The sequence below is a fragment of the Scyliorhinus torazame genome, chromosome 15 (assembly GCF_047496885.1).
Source record: "Scyliorhinus torazame isolate Kashiwa2021f chromosome 15, sScyTor2.1, whole genome shotgun sequence".
Lineage (NCBI taxonomy): Eukaryota > Metazoa > Chordata > Chondrichthyes > Carcharhiniformes > Scyliorhinidae > Scyliorhinus > Scyliorhinus torazame.
Window position 1 is genome coordinate 29,554,469 of NC_092721.1, and position 13,364 is coordinate 29,567,832.

The window sequence follows — 13,364 nt, forward strand, 5'->3', positions numbered from 1 at the left end:
CATCAGTATTCACCAAAGAGAAGGAATTGGTTGATGTTGAGTCTGGAGAAGGGTGTGTAGATAGCCTGGGTCACATTGAGATCCAAAAAGACGAGGTGTTGGGCATCTTGAAAAATATTAAGGTAGATAAGTCCCCAGGGCCTGATGGGATCTACCCCAGAATACTGAAGGAGGTTAGGGAGGAAATTGCTGAGGCCTTGACAGAAATCTTTGGATCCTCACTGTCTTCAGGTGATGTCCCGGAGGACTGGAGAATAGCCAATGTTGTTCCTCTGTTTAAGAAGGGTAGCAATGACAATCCAGGGAACTACAGGCCGGTGAGCCTTACTTCAGTGGTAGGGAAATTACTGGAGAGAATTCTTCGAGACAGGATCTACTCCCACTTGGAAGCAAATGGACATATTCGTGAGAGGCAGCATGGTTTTGTGAAGGGGAGGTTGTGTCTCACTAACTTGATAGAGTTTTTCAAAGAGGTCACAAAGATGAATGATGCAGGTAGGGCAGTGGATGTTGTCTATATGGACTTCAGTAAGGCCTTTGACAAGGTCCCTCATGGTAGCCTAGTACAAAAGGTGAAGTCACACAGGATCAGGGGTGAGCTGGCAAGGTGGATACAGAACTGGCTAGGTCATAGAAGGCAGAGAGTAGAAATGGAAGGATGCTTTTCTAATTGGAGGGCTGTGACTAGTGGTGTTCCGCAGGGATCAGTGCTGAGACCTTTGCTGTTTGTAGTATATATAAATGATTTAGAGGAAAATGTAACTGGTCTGATTAGTAAGTTTGCAGATGACACAAAGATTGGTGGAATTGCGGATAGCGATGAGGACTGTCTGAGGACACAGCAGGATTTAGATTGTTTGGAGACTTGGGCGGAGAGATGGCAGATGGAGTTTAATCTGGACAAATGTGAGGTAATGCATTTTGGAAGGTCTAATGCAGGTAGGGAATATACAGTGAATGGTAGAACCGTCAACAGTATTGAAAGTCAGAGAGATCTAGGTGTACAGGTCCACGGGTCACTGAAAGGGGCAACACAGGTGGAGAAGGTAGTCAAGAAGGCATACGGCATGCTTGCCTTCATTGGCCGGGACATTGAGCATAAGAATTGGCAAGTCATGTTGCAGCTGTATAGAACCTTAGTTAGGCCACACTTGGAGTATAATGTTCAATTCTGGTCGCCACACTACCAGTAGGATGTGGAGGCTTTAGAGAGGGTGCAGAAGAGATTTACCAGAATGTTGCCTGGTATGGAGGGCATTAGCTATGAGGAGTGGTTGAATAAACTCGGTTTGTTCTCACTGGAACGAAGGAGGTTGAGGGGCGAACTGATAGAGGTCTACAAAATTATGAGGGGCATAGACAAAGTGGATAGTCAGAGGCTTTCCCCAGGGTAGAGGGGTCAATTACTAGGGGGCATAGGTTTAAGGTGCGAGGGGCAAGGTTTAGAACAGATGCACAAGGCAAGTTTTTTACACAGAGGGTAGTGGATGCCTAGAACCCGCTACCGGAGGAGGTGGTGGAAGCAGGGACGATAGTGACAAATACATGAATAGGATGGGAATAGAGGGATACAGACCCAGGAAGTGTTGAAGATTGTAGTTTAGTCGGGCAGCATGGTAGGCATGGGCTTGGATGGCCGAAGGGCCTGTTCCTGTGCTGTACTTTTCTTTGTTCTTTGTTCTACTTGTGACAATAAAGATTATTACTTGTTCTTTACAAAATGCCACCCATTCAAGCATCTGCGGAGATCTTTCATTTTGATATTTCCGCGAATCTCTCGGGTGAAAATTTGAGTAAACTCCAAGCACACAGCATGGTAGCACAGCAGTTAGCACTGTTGCTTCACAGCTCCAGGCTCCCAGGTTCGATTCCCGACTTGGGTTACTGTCTGTGCGGAATCTGCACATTCACCCCGTGTCTGCGTGGCTTTCCTCCGGGTGTTCCGGTTTCCTCCCACAAGTCCTGAAAGACATGCTTGTTCGGTAATGTGGACGTTCTGAATTCTCCCTCTGGGTACCCGAACAGGCGCCACAATGTGGCGACTAGGGGCTTTTCACAGTAACTTCATTGCAGTGTTAATGTCAGCCTACTTGTGACAGTAAAGATTATTATTATACCTCGTGTGGAGTTTGCACATTATCCCCGTGTCTGCGTGGGTTTCGCCCCCACAACCCAAATATGTGCAGGGTAGGTGGATTGGCCATGCTAAATTGCCCCTTAATTGGAAAAATGAATTGGGAACTCTCAATTTTTTTTTTTAAAGATTATTATTATACCTGAAACGCTATCCATGAGGAATGCTCGGTGGAAGAAACGTGAGGGAAGGAGGCGCAGACATTTGATGGAAATGTGTGCAGATATATTCTAATCCACTAGAGACAAAATATTCTATAATTACCTAAATTTGGCTACTTTGGATTAACAAGCGGCAGACCCCAAACTGACCCAGATTAATGCATTATTGTTTGCCTTTTATGCAGCTGTTGGTGTTATGTGGGTGGTTACTCAGGGGCAGTATCATTGCTAATTTTGGGTTATTGCTGCGAGATCACACATTCAATTTGATGTGAGCTGACATCCCATCAAGTCAAGCTACTTTAAACCTAAAAATAACCCGTATGAGCATTGCTAATTGCTGAGGCACTGCCCTCATTTATTAACTCACATAAAATGTTTGAGAGAACATGCTTACTAAAGGACATATATTTTAGGTACATGAACCCGATTGTTTAATCGAGAACATTCCTCAAATAGAAAGGGTTATTATGATTGTCTCCAGATGCGTGATGAAACATTGAAAAAGACTGTCAAAAGTCTTTGAATAGATGGGAGTGGCTGGAAGGCGATTAGATCACCTCTCACTAATGCTTTGAAAGGTCGATGCACATAATATTCACAAAATTGCAGTGGCAATGAAGATAATCTTTGTATTTTCCTTACTAAGCTTTGAATTGCATATTGGAATCAGTAAATAGTTTTATTGTGAACTATATTATCCCAAGTTATAGTTTGGGTAATGAGTACATTTCTTCATGAGAACATAATAAGCGATGCAGAATTCTCTGTTAGCGGATCCCCCGATGGTGTGGGGTGGCCACGATGGGAAACCCCATTGGCCGGCTATGAGAACGGAGAATCCTGTTGCTGGCGGGAGCGCGCTGCACAGGAAAACGCAGTTGGCAGACCGGAGAATCCCACCCAAGGAATTCCGAATTTTAGAGTAGTTGGTTAAAAACTGGGTTACCCCATTCCTAAGTTGCTTTTTATGTCGATAGAAATGATTGCCTGCCCCTGTCCAATACTTTAATAGCAGCATTGATCCCATTTGACTCCACACAATGGGGGGATTTTTCAAACCCCTGCGGTGTGTTCCCCGGCGGGGAGGTGGCTCGTCATTGGCTGCCAGTGGGAACTTCTGGTCCCGACAACGTCTATGACGTTTTGTGTGGCTCGCCCATCCCACCATAGAGGAACCCGCCATGGGGGGAGGTCGTACACGGTGGGACCAGACTTTCCCGCCAGCGCGATAGGCCGGAAATTGTTGCGTCTATTGCCCCCAGTAATTTCTGCTTTGTAACCTGAGGAAAAGACAGAGAACTGCAATGTGGCATTTTTGCCCAAGTGGCATTATGAGCATATTCTCTGGGGTGGAATGAAAATAAATGGCTATTATCCATAACTGATTACTCCAACTTGCGCTCCCATCAAGTGAGTCTCGGTTCTCGACGCGATGCCTCAATTTCACTGCTTCCATTCAACCTTTTGTGCAAACAGAAAAATAGTCTTGAGATATTATGAATTGAAAGCACACATAGGCACTTGCCCAAGTCACAATTCATCCTGTGTGTCAGTTTAAGGGACCATGCATTATGCAGGTTGGCGATGTTACAGCAATTTTTATCCGTTACGCTTGTTTAAGATCTCAGTGGGGTTTAACTGTAATTTCCAAATTGAATGCTTTCTTCTTTGGAATATGGGTGTATATGACAAGCCAGAAGAAAGCTATTAGATTGTGTTCGGGCTTTCCTATAAGTAAATACAAAACCAGTTGTCAGATCTTGTAGCGTACAATCGTGGATCATGTAATATGAAGTCTTTTGTGTGTCCTTACTTTCAGCATTTAAAAGTTATGCTTAGATTAACATATAAATAACTTACATTTGTCTGAGCCATCTTCATACACAGAACCAGCTGATGCTTATAGAAATTAGATTAATCATTATCATATAACTAACTGTAAACTAGATGTGGCCAAGTTAGAACCTACCAACAACACAGAAGGTAAAGCTGGGGGGTACAACCATTCCATATGTGCTGCAAGTGTATGAAACTTTGAACAGTCAGTCCAAGTTGAGAAAGATGCGGAGATACTCCAGACCTCAAAAAGAAATGAAGAGACAGATAGCTGGGTAATGAACCAGGGCAAGTGATAGATTTGTTAGTGGGGGAGCATTTTGGAGATAGTGACCACAATTCTGTGACTTTCACTTTAGTAATGGAGAGGGATAGGTACGTGCAACAGGGCAAGGTTTACAATTGGGGGAAGGGTAAATACGATGTTGTCAGACAAGAATTGAAGTGCATAAGTTGGGAACATAGGCTGTCAGGGAAGGACACAAGTGAAATGTGGAACTTGTTCAAGGAACAGGTGCTACGTGTCCTTGATATGTATGTCCCTGTCAGGCAGGGAAGAGATGGTCGAGTGAGGGAACCATGGTTGACAAGAGAGGTTGAATGTCTTGTTAAGAGGAAAAAGGTGACTTATGTAAGGCTGAGGAAACAAGGTTCAGACAGGGCATTGGAGGGATACAAGATAGCCAGGAGGGAACTGAAGAAAGGGATTAGGAGAGCTAAGAGAGGGCATGAACAATCTTTGGCGGGTAGGATCAAGGAAAACCCCAAGGCCTTTTACACATATGTGAGAAATATGAGAATGACTAGAGCGAGGGTAGGTCCGATCAAGGACAGTAGCGGGAGATTGTGTATTGAGTCTGAAGAGATAGGAGAGGTCTTGAACGAGTACTTTTCTTCTGTATTTACAAATGAGAGGGGCGATATTGTTGGGGAGGACAGTGTGAAACAGATTGGTAAGCTCGAGGAAATACTTGTTAGGAAGGAAGATGTGTTGGGCATTTTGAAAAACTTGAGGATACACAAGTCCCCCGGGCCTGACGGGATATATCCAAGGATTCTATGGGAAGCAAGAGATGAAATTGCAGAGCCGTTGGCAATGATCTTTTCGTCCTCACTGTCAACAGGGGTGGTACCAGGGGATTGGAGAGTGGCGAATGTCGTGCCCCTGTTCAAAAAAGGGACTAGGGATAACCCTGGGAATTACAGGCCAGTTAGTCTTACTTCGGTGGTAGGCAAAGTAATGGAAAGGGTACTGAAGGATAGGATTTCTGAGCATCTGGAAAGACACTGCTTGATTAGGGATAGTCAGCACGGATTTGTGAGGGGTAGGTCTTGCCTTACAAGTCTTATTGAATTCTTTGAGGAGGTGACCAAGCATGTGGATGAAGGTAAAGCAGTGGATGTAGTGTACATGGATTTTAGTAAGGCATTTGATAAGGTTTCCCATGGTAGGCTTATGCAGAAAGTAAGGAGGCATGGGATAGTGGGAAATTTGGCCAGTTGGATAACGAACTGGCTAACCGATAGAAGTCAGAGAGTGGTGGTGGATGGTAAATATTTAGCCTGGAGCCCAGTTACCAGTGGCGTACCGCAGGGATCAGTTCTGGGTCCTCTGCTGTTTGTGATTTTCATTAATGGCGTGGATGAGGGAGTTGAAGGGTGGGTCAGTAAATTTGCAGACGATACGAAGATTGGTGGAGTTGTGGATAGTGAGGAGGGCTGTTGTCGGCTGCAAAGAGACATAGATAGGATGCAGAGCTGGACTGAGAAGTGGCAGATGGAGTTTAACCCTGAAAAGTGTGAGGTTGTCCATTTTGGAAGGACAAATATGAATGCGGAATACAGGGTTAATGGTAGAGTTCTTGGCAATGTGGAGGAGCAGAGAGATCTTGGGGTCTATGTTCATACATCTTTGAAAGTTGCCACTCAAGTGGATAGAGCTGTGAAGAAGGCCTATGGTGTGCTCGCGTTCATTAACAGAGGGATTGAATTTAAGAGCCGTGAGGTGATGATGCAGCTGTACAAAACTTTGCTAAGGCCACATTTGGAGTACTGTGTACAGTTCTGGTCGCCTCATTTTAGGAAGGATGTGGAAGCTTTGGAAAAGGTGCAAAGAAGATTTACCAGGATGTTGCCTGGAATGGAGAGTAGGTCTTACGAGGAAAGGTTGAGGGTGCTAGGCCTTTTCTCATTAGAACGGAGAAGGATGAGGGGCGACTTGATAGAGGTTTATAAGATGATCAGGGGAATAGATAGAGTAGACAGTCAGAGACTTTTTCCCCGGGTGGAACAATCCATTACAAGGGGACATAAATTTAAGGTGAAAGGTGGAAGGTATAGGAGGGATATCAGAGGTAGGCTCTTTACCCAGAGAGTAGTGGGGGCATGGAATGCACTGCCTGTGGAAGTAGTTGAGTCGGAAACATTAGGGACCTTCAAGCAGCTATTGGATAGGTACATGGATTACGGTAAAATGATATAGTGTAGATTTATTTGTTCTTAAGGGCAGCACGGTAGCATTGTGGATAGCACAATGCTTCACAGCTCCAGGGTCCCAGGTTCGATTCCAGCTTGGGTCACTGTCTGTGCGGAGTCTGCACGTCCTCCCCGTGTCTGCGTGGGTTTCCTCCGGGTGCTCCGGTTTCCTCCCACAGTCCAAAGATGTGCAGGTTAGGTGAATTGGCCAATTATAAATTGCCCTTAATGTCCAAAATTGCCCTTGGTGTTCGGTGGAGGTGTTGAGTTTGGGTAGGGTGCTCTTTCCAGGAGCCGGTGCAGACTCAAAGGGCCGAATGGCCTCCTTCTGCACTGTAAATTCAATGATAATCTATGATTAATCTAGGACAAAGGTTCGGCACAACATCGTGGGCCGAAGGGCCTGTTCTGTGCTGTATTTTCTATGTTCTATGTTCTATAGCTGTGAACAACCGCTCATGGATGTGCAACCTTCTCACCACGAGGTGAATTGAAACTTTTGAGTTCTGGTGGGGGAGCAGAGGAACCTGGAAAGAATGAATGGGGAAATATTGGGTTGGATTCTCCGGTCCCCCAGCCGCATGTTGTTCGGCGGCGCACTGTTCGCTGGCAGTGCGATTCTCTACACCTGTCGCTTGTTAATGGGATTTCCCATTGAAGCCACCCCACGTCACCGGGAAAATCACGGGCAGGGGTACTGCCAGCGGCAAAAGAGAATCCTAACGGCCGGAGAATTCCGACCAAGTGTCTCTTCCATCGTTATGCCATTTGTCAAACGTTGTGCATGTTCAGAAATATTGGCCGGGATTCTCCGAACCGGCGCCGGGTTGGAGAATCCGCAGGGTGATGCGTGAATGCGCACCGCCGCTGGCTTCCCCATTCTCCGGCGCTGATTCTCGGGCGCCCCGCGGGATTCCCACCAGGTCGGCCGGGGGCCATTGACAGTGCCCCCCCCCTCCCCCAGGATTCTCTGGGCCCCGAAAGGTCAAATGGCCGAGTCCCGCTGGCATGGATTATTCACCTCCCACACGGCGGGACCTGGAAGGTGAGTCTGCGGGAGCCGTCCTGGAGGGGGGACGGGGGGGATCCGACCACGGGGTGGGCCCCCATGGTGGCCTGGCCCGCGATCGGGGCCTGACGATTGGCGGGCAGGCTGGTTCCGTGGGGGCCTATTTTACTCCGCGTCTGTAGGGCTCCGCCATATTGCCCGGGGGCCGGAGAGGAGAAGGGAACCCCTGCGCATGCATGGAAATGCGTTGGCCGTTGCGCGCATGCGCAGAAATCTGCCGGCTGTTCCGCGCATGTGCATACTCGCGCGGGCCGCTCCGCCGCCGACTGGAACTGCGGGGACCACTCCGGCGCCAACCTAGCCCCCGAGGAAGAGGAGCATTCCCCATTATCGGGGACCGTTGATGCCGGAGTGGTTGGCGCCGCTTTTCACGCCGGTGTAGGGACATAGCCCATTATTGGAGAATTACACCCATTATGTCTTGTTGCCAGATAATAAATGAGTGAGTTGCAATCAAATTAGTTTAAGATTGAAATTAACATGCGTAAGTGAAGTTGAGCATTCTTGCCTGGTCAATTGATGAAATCCCTGCCGTCCACTCCTGCTCCTGTTTCTAAGTAAGGTGGATACTGAAAACTCTCTTGATACTAATTAGCAGCTCATGCTGGACATGCTGCCCTGCTGTTCCTTTGGATGAGTGACGTAGCGTACTGAGCATGGGCAACTCTCCTTGTATCCAGTTCAGGCAATGGCACTTCCACCGTGTCAATCATGAGTTCATTGAACCGATTCTGGCAGTCTATTAGATTTTGCGCTGGTGAGTTAGCACTACCTCCCGCCTCCCTCCACCCAGCCTGCAGTGCTCCTTTATAGGACTTCCTGGCCTCAAAGTCCAAGAACATCGTGGGCCTAATCGTTCAAAGCAGAACTCTGGGAACACAGCCATGAACCCAGGTTCCCTTCCAGCTCTGACACCCCTGGGTCTGGAGCTGCTTCCGGCATTGAAGCAGAAAAGGAATGCTGCCCTTTCACTGATGACAGCCTTTGTTTCCATAAAAACTGTATTCCGCCTCCCCATGTACCTATTTGGGATGACATTACGCTTAAAAACCTGCCTTGCCTAGCAAATGAAAAGGAGAAAATTGCCTGTAAGCAATGGATTCCCATAGGCAGGAAGGATTTCTGTTCTGCTATTAACCCTCCAACTGAAAGGAAATCCAGGCCATAGTACATATTCCCATATTGCTATAGTTGCACATGGGAGATCCCCTGCCACTTTATTCCCTGTGTTAAGTTTTCATTCCAACCCGTCATATTTTGACCACGTGAAACAGAAAGGTGTCTCAAAAACTGAAGAACAAAAGAAAACCAAATTTATTGCTCTCTAGACAGTGTTGATCTAGCACTTTTGAACGTAAGTTGTCTTCAATTAATTTGTCTGTTAATTATACAAATCCATTATCGTTTTCCCCCACTGCTTATTCATTTCAACAGTCTAGCTTCTATTGAAATCTCTGGTGGCTATGTTTTCCAGATCACCTTCGAGCAATGTAAATGGATATAACTTCTAGTCTCAGCTCTGAGTGAACTTCTGTTAATGTTGCTTTCACTGAAAGTTCCACTCTGAGCTGTTTATTTTTGATCTTCCAATAAAGCAGATTAAAGTTAACTATTATTCGTAATCATTCAACTAGAAAAGAAAATCTCGATATGAATAATTTATTAGGTATTTGCTGAATAAAACTTATTTTCTACTTTTTTCAGTCCAGCTCTTTGAATTTTTTTCAGCGAATTAAGGAAATAGTAAACAGCAGAAGAAAACATTTATATAATGGAGGCTAGTCCATGAATGAAGAGAAAATTATCACATTGGCCGGAACTCTCCAGCCATTGCGATTCACTCTTCCCGCCAGCAATGTATCCCGCCCTTTTATTTCCCGGTGGTGCCTTTAATGAGAAATCCCACTGACAAAGAACAAAGAACAAAGAAAAGTACAGCACAGGAACAGGCCCTTCGGCCCTCCAAACCTATTCCGACCATTGTGCCTGTCTAAACTAAAATCTTCTACACTTCCTGGGTCCGTATCCCTCTATTCTCATCCTATTCATGTATTTGTCAAGATGCCCCTTAAATGTCACTATCGTCCCTGCTTCCACCGCCTCCTCCGGCAGCGAGTTCTAGGCACCCACTAACCTCTGTGTAAAAAACTTGCCTCGGACATCTCCTCTAAACCTTGCCCCACACACCTTAAACCTATGCCCCCTAGTAATTGACCCCTCTACCCTGGGAAAAAGCCTCTGACTATCCACTCTGTCTATGCCCCTCATAATTTTGTAGACCTCTATCAGGTCACCCCTCAACCTCCATCGTTCCAGTGAGAACAAACCGAGTTTATTCAACCGCTCCTCATAGCTAATGCCCTCCATACCAGGCAACATCCTGGTAAAGCCTACTTGTGACAATAATACAGATTATTGAGACAACATGGTAGCATTGTGGATAGCACAATTGCTTCACAGCTCCAGGGTCCCAGGTTCGATTCCGGCTTGGGTCCCTGTCTGTGCAGAGTCTGCACATCCTCCCCGTGTGTGCATGGGTTTCCTCCGGGTGCTCCGGTTTCCTCCCACAGTCCAAAGATGTGCAGGTTAGGTGGATTGGCCATGATAAATTGCCCTTAGTGTCCAAAATTGCCCTTAGTGTTGGGTGGGGTTAATAGGTTATGGGGATAGGGTGGAGGTGTTGACCTTGGGTAGGGTGCTCTTTCCAAGAGCCGGTGCAGACTCGATGGGCCGAATTGCCTCCTTCTGCACTGTAAATTCTATGATAATCTATGAAATCTCTTCTGCACTCTCTGAAGCCTCAACACCCTTCTGGTAGTGTGGCGACCAGAATTGAACAGTATACTCCAAGTGTGGCCTAACTAAGGTTCTATACAGCTGCAACATGACTTGTCAATTCTTATACTCAATGCCTTGGCCAATGAAGGCAAGCATGCCATCTGCCTTCTTGACTACCTTCTCCACCTGTGTTGCCCCTTTCAGTGACCTGTGGACCTGTACACCTAGATCTCTCTGACTGTCAATACTCTTGAGGGTTTTACCATTCACTGTATAAGGGGCTGGTTTAGCACAAGGCTAAATCACTGGCTTTGAAAGCAGACCAAGGCAGGCCAGCAGCACGGTTCAATTCCCGTACCAGCCTCCCCGAATAGGCGCCGGAATGTGGCGACTAGGGGCTTTTCACAGTAACTTCATTTGAAGACTACTTGTGACAATAAGCGATTTTCATTTCATTTCATTCCCTACCTGCATTAGAGCTTCCAAAATGCATTCCCTCACATTTGTCCGGATTAAACTCTATCTGCCATCTCTCCGCTCAAGTCTCCAAATGATCTAAATCCTGCTGTATCCTCTGACAGTCCTCATTGCTATCCGCAATTCCACCAACCTTTGTGTCATTTGCAAACTTACTAATCAGACCAGTTACATTTTCCTCCAAATCATTTATATATACTATGAACAGCAAAGGTCCCAGCACTGATCCCTGCGAAACACCACTAGTCACAGCCCTCCAATCAGAAAAGCACCCTTCCATTGCTACTCTCTGCCTTTTAATGACCTAGCCAGTTCTGTATCCATCTTGCCAGCTCACCCCTGATCCCGTGTGACTTCACCTTTTGTACCAGTCTGCCATGAGGAACCTTGTCAAAGGCCTTACTGAAGTCCATATAGACAACATCCACTGCCCTACCTGTATCAATCCGACAAGTGGTGGGAAGACAGAATCCCGGCACCAGCCAACGGCCCAAGGTTAAGAAACACGCGGCTGGGGAACCCGAAAATCCTGCTCAATTTGAGTATGGCAACAGGGCGGGATTCTCCGTTGTGAGTCTGTCCCGCTACCACTGCTAACGAGGAAGGAGGATTTGGCTGCGCCGTACGATGGTGGCGAGATTCTCCAATCCCATTGAACCCACCCCGAGCCGCCGGGAAACCCACGGGTAGGAGTGCACTGCTGGCGGGACCAGAGAATCCCAGCGCCATTGAACAGCCGGGGAATCCCACCCAGAAGGGGAGGCCAGCAATGTCCCAAGTTGTACAGGCGTCATTAACCATTCAATGAGCTGACTGGCAGTATGTGCCGCACAAGATTGTCTCTCAGCAGAGAAACAGTGCGGCTCCTGTGGCACGTCCTCACAGACTTGGCACACTGTGAGGGTTACTTCGGCCCTCAACTTTTATGCCCCCGGGTCATTCAGGGCTCGAGCGGGGACCTAAGTGGCATGTCCCAATCTTCCGCCCACAAGTGCATCCGGGAAGTTACAGATGCTCTGTATGCCTGGACACCCAACTGGATCACCTTTCAGCTGGACCAGGCCCACCACAATGCCCAAACTGCAGAATCTTCTGCCAGTTCCAGGATGCCCCAAGTCCAGGGGGCCATCAATTGCACGCACGTCACCCTGCGAGCTCCGGGTATTTAGGGAGTGCCCTATTTTAACAGGAAGCATTTCCACTCCCTGAATGTTGAGTTAATGTGCAGCCACCGCCTCTGAATCATGCATATGCATGCCAACTACCCAGAGAGCATGCATGGCAGCTACATCCTGGGGCAGTCAGAGATCCCCTGGGTCTTTGAGGCCTACCCCTGTATGACGGGCTGGCTCGTGGGGGACAAGAGATACTGGCTGTGGTTATGGCTGATGACGCCGGTGCGGAGGCCTCAGTCCAAAGTGGAGAGCTTTTATAATGAGGCCCACGCTTCCACCAATGCTATTTGAGCATGTATTGGGCGACTGAAAATGCGGGTCCGATGCCTGGAGCACTCTGGCATGTCCCGTGCCTTGCAGTACAACGCCCAGAGGGGCCCCATTTTGTGGTGGTCTGGTGTTCCCTCCACAATCTGGCACAACAGCGGGGCAACATGCTGGAGGAGGAGGAGCAGGAGCAGGAGGAGAGACACGTGATCTCATCTGAGGAGGAAGCAGTCCAGGAGGGGCTGGAGGCCGTGCCCAAGGAGCAGCTGGAGGATGGAGGTCATGCTGCGGCAAGGGTCCAACATGTGAGGAGGACCAGGGAGACCCTCATTGTCCCCAGATTCTCTTAGTATGAGGCTGTGTCCTTTAGCTTTACCCCACATTTCACTCTCTCCCCCCCAAATCCTCCACCTTCCCTCCTCCCTCCCCTTCCAGTTCCAGAGCCCGGTCCTCACAGGGGGTGAGAACTCAAATCTCTGGGACTCCGGCCCCGTCTTGGCCCTTTCCCATTCATTGTGGGCTATCTTCTCCTGTGGGGACAAAGAGATGGCATTGTGAGCCACACGCTTGATGGGTGAGGGGGATCTGTAGCAGGTGGACATGTATGGGCACCACACCTAGACATGAAGGGATTCTGGAGGGTGTCAGGGGTTCTGAGGAATAAGCACCAAAGATCTGATATGGGGAGGGAGCGATGTGTCAGCCAATTATCTTGGGGGCTGCTGTTTGGGAATTTGAGGGGTGGCAGGCAGAACTGATGCCAGGAAAGAGGTCATAACTTACCCTTGCAGCTCCTTGGAGGTCATTTGTCTTCTTCCAAAAATGGACGGTGGTCCTCCTATTCATACTGCCCCCACTGACAGCTGCTGCTGCGGCCACCCAAGCGGCATTGCTGATCCTGTTGCTGGCTTTCTGATCCCCTCGGGGAACAGGATGGCACCCCTCTGATCCACAGAGTTGAGAAGTCTGGCCAGGTTGGCATCCCCAAG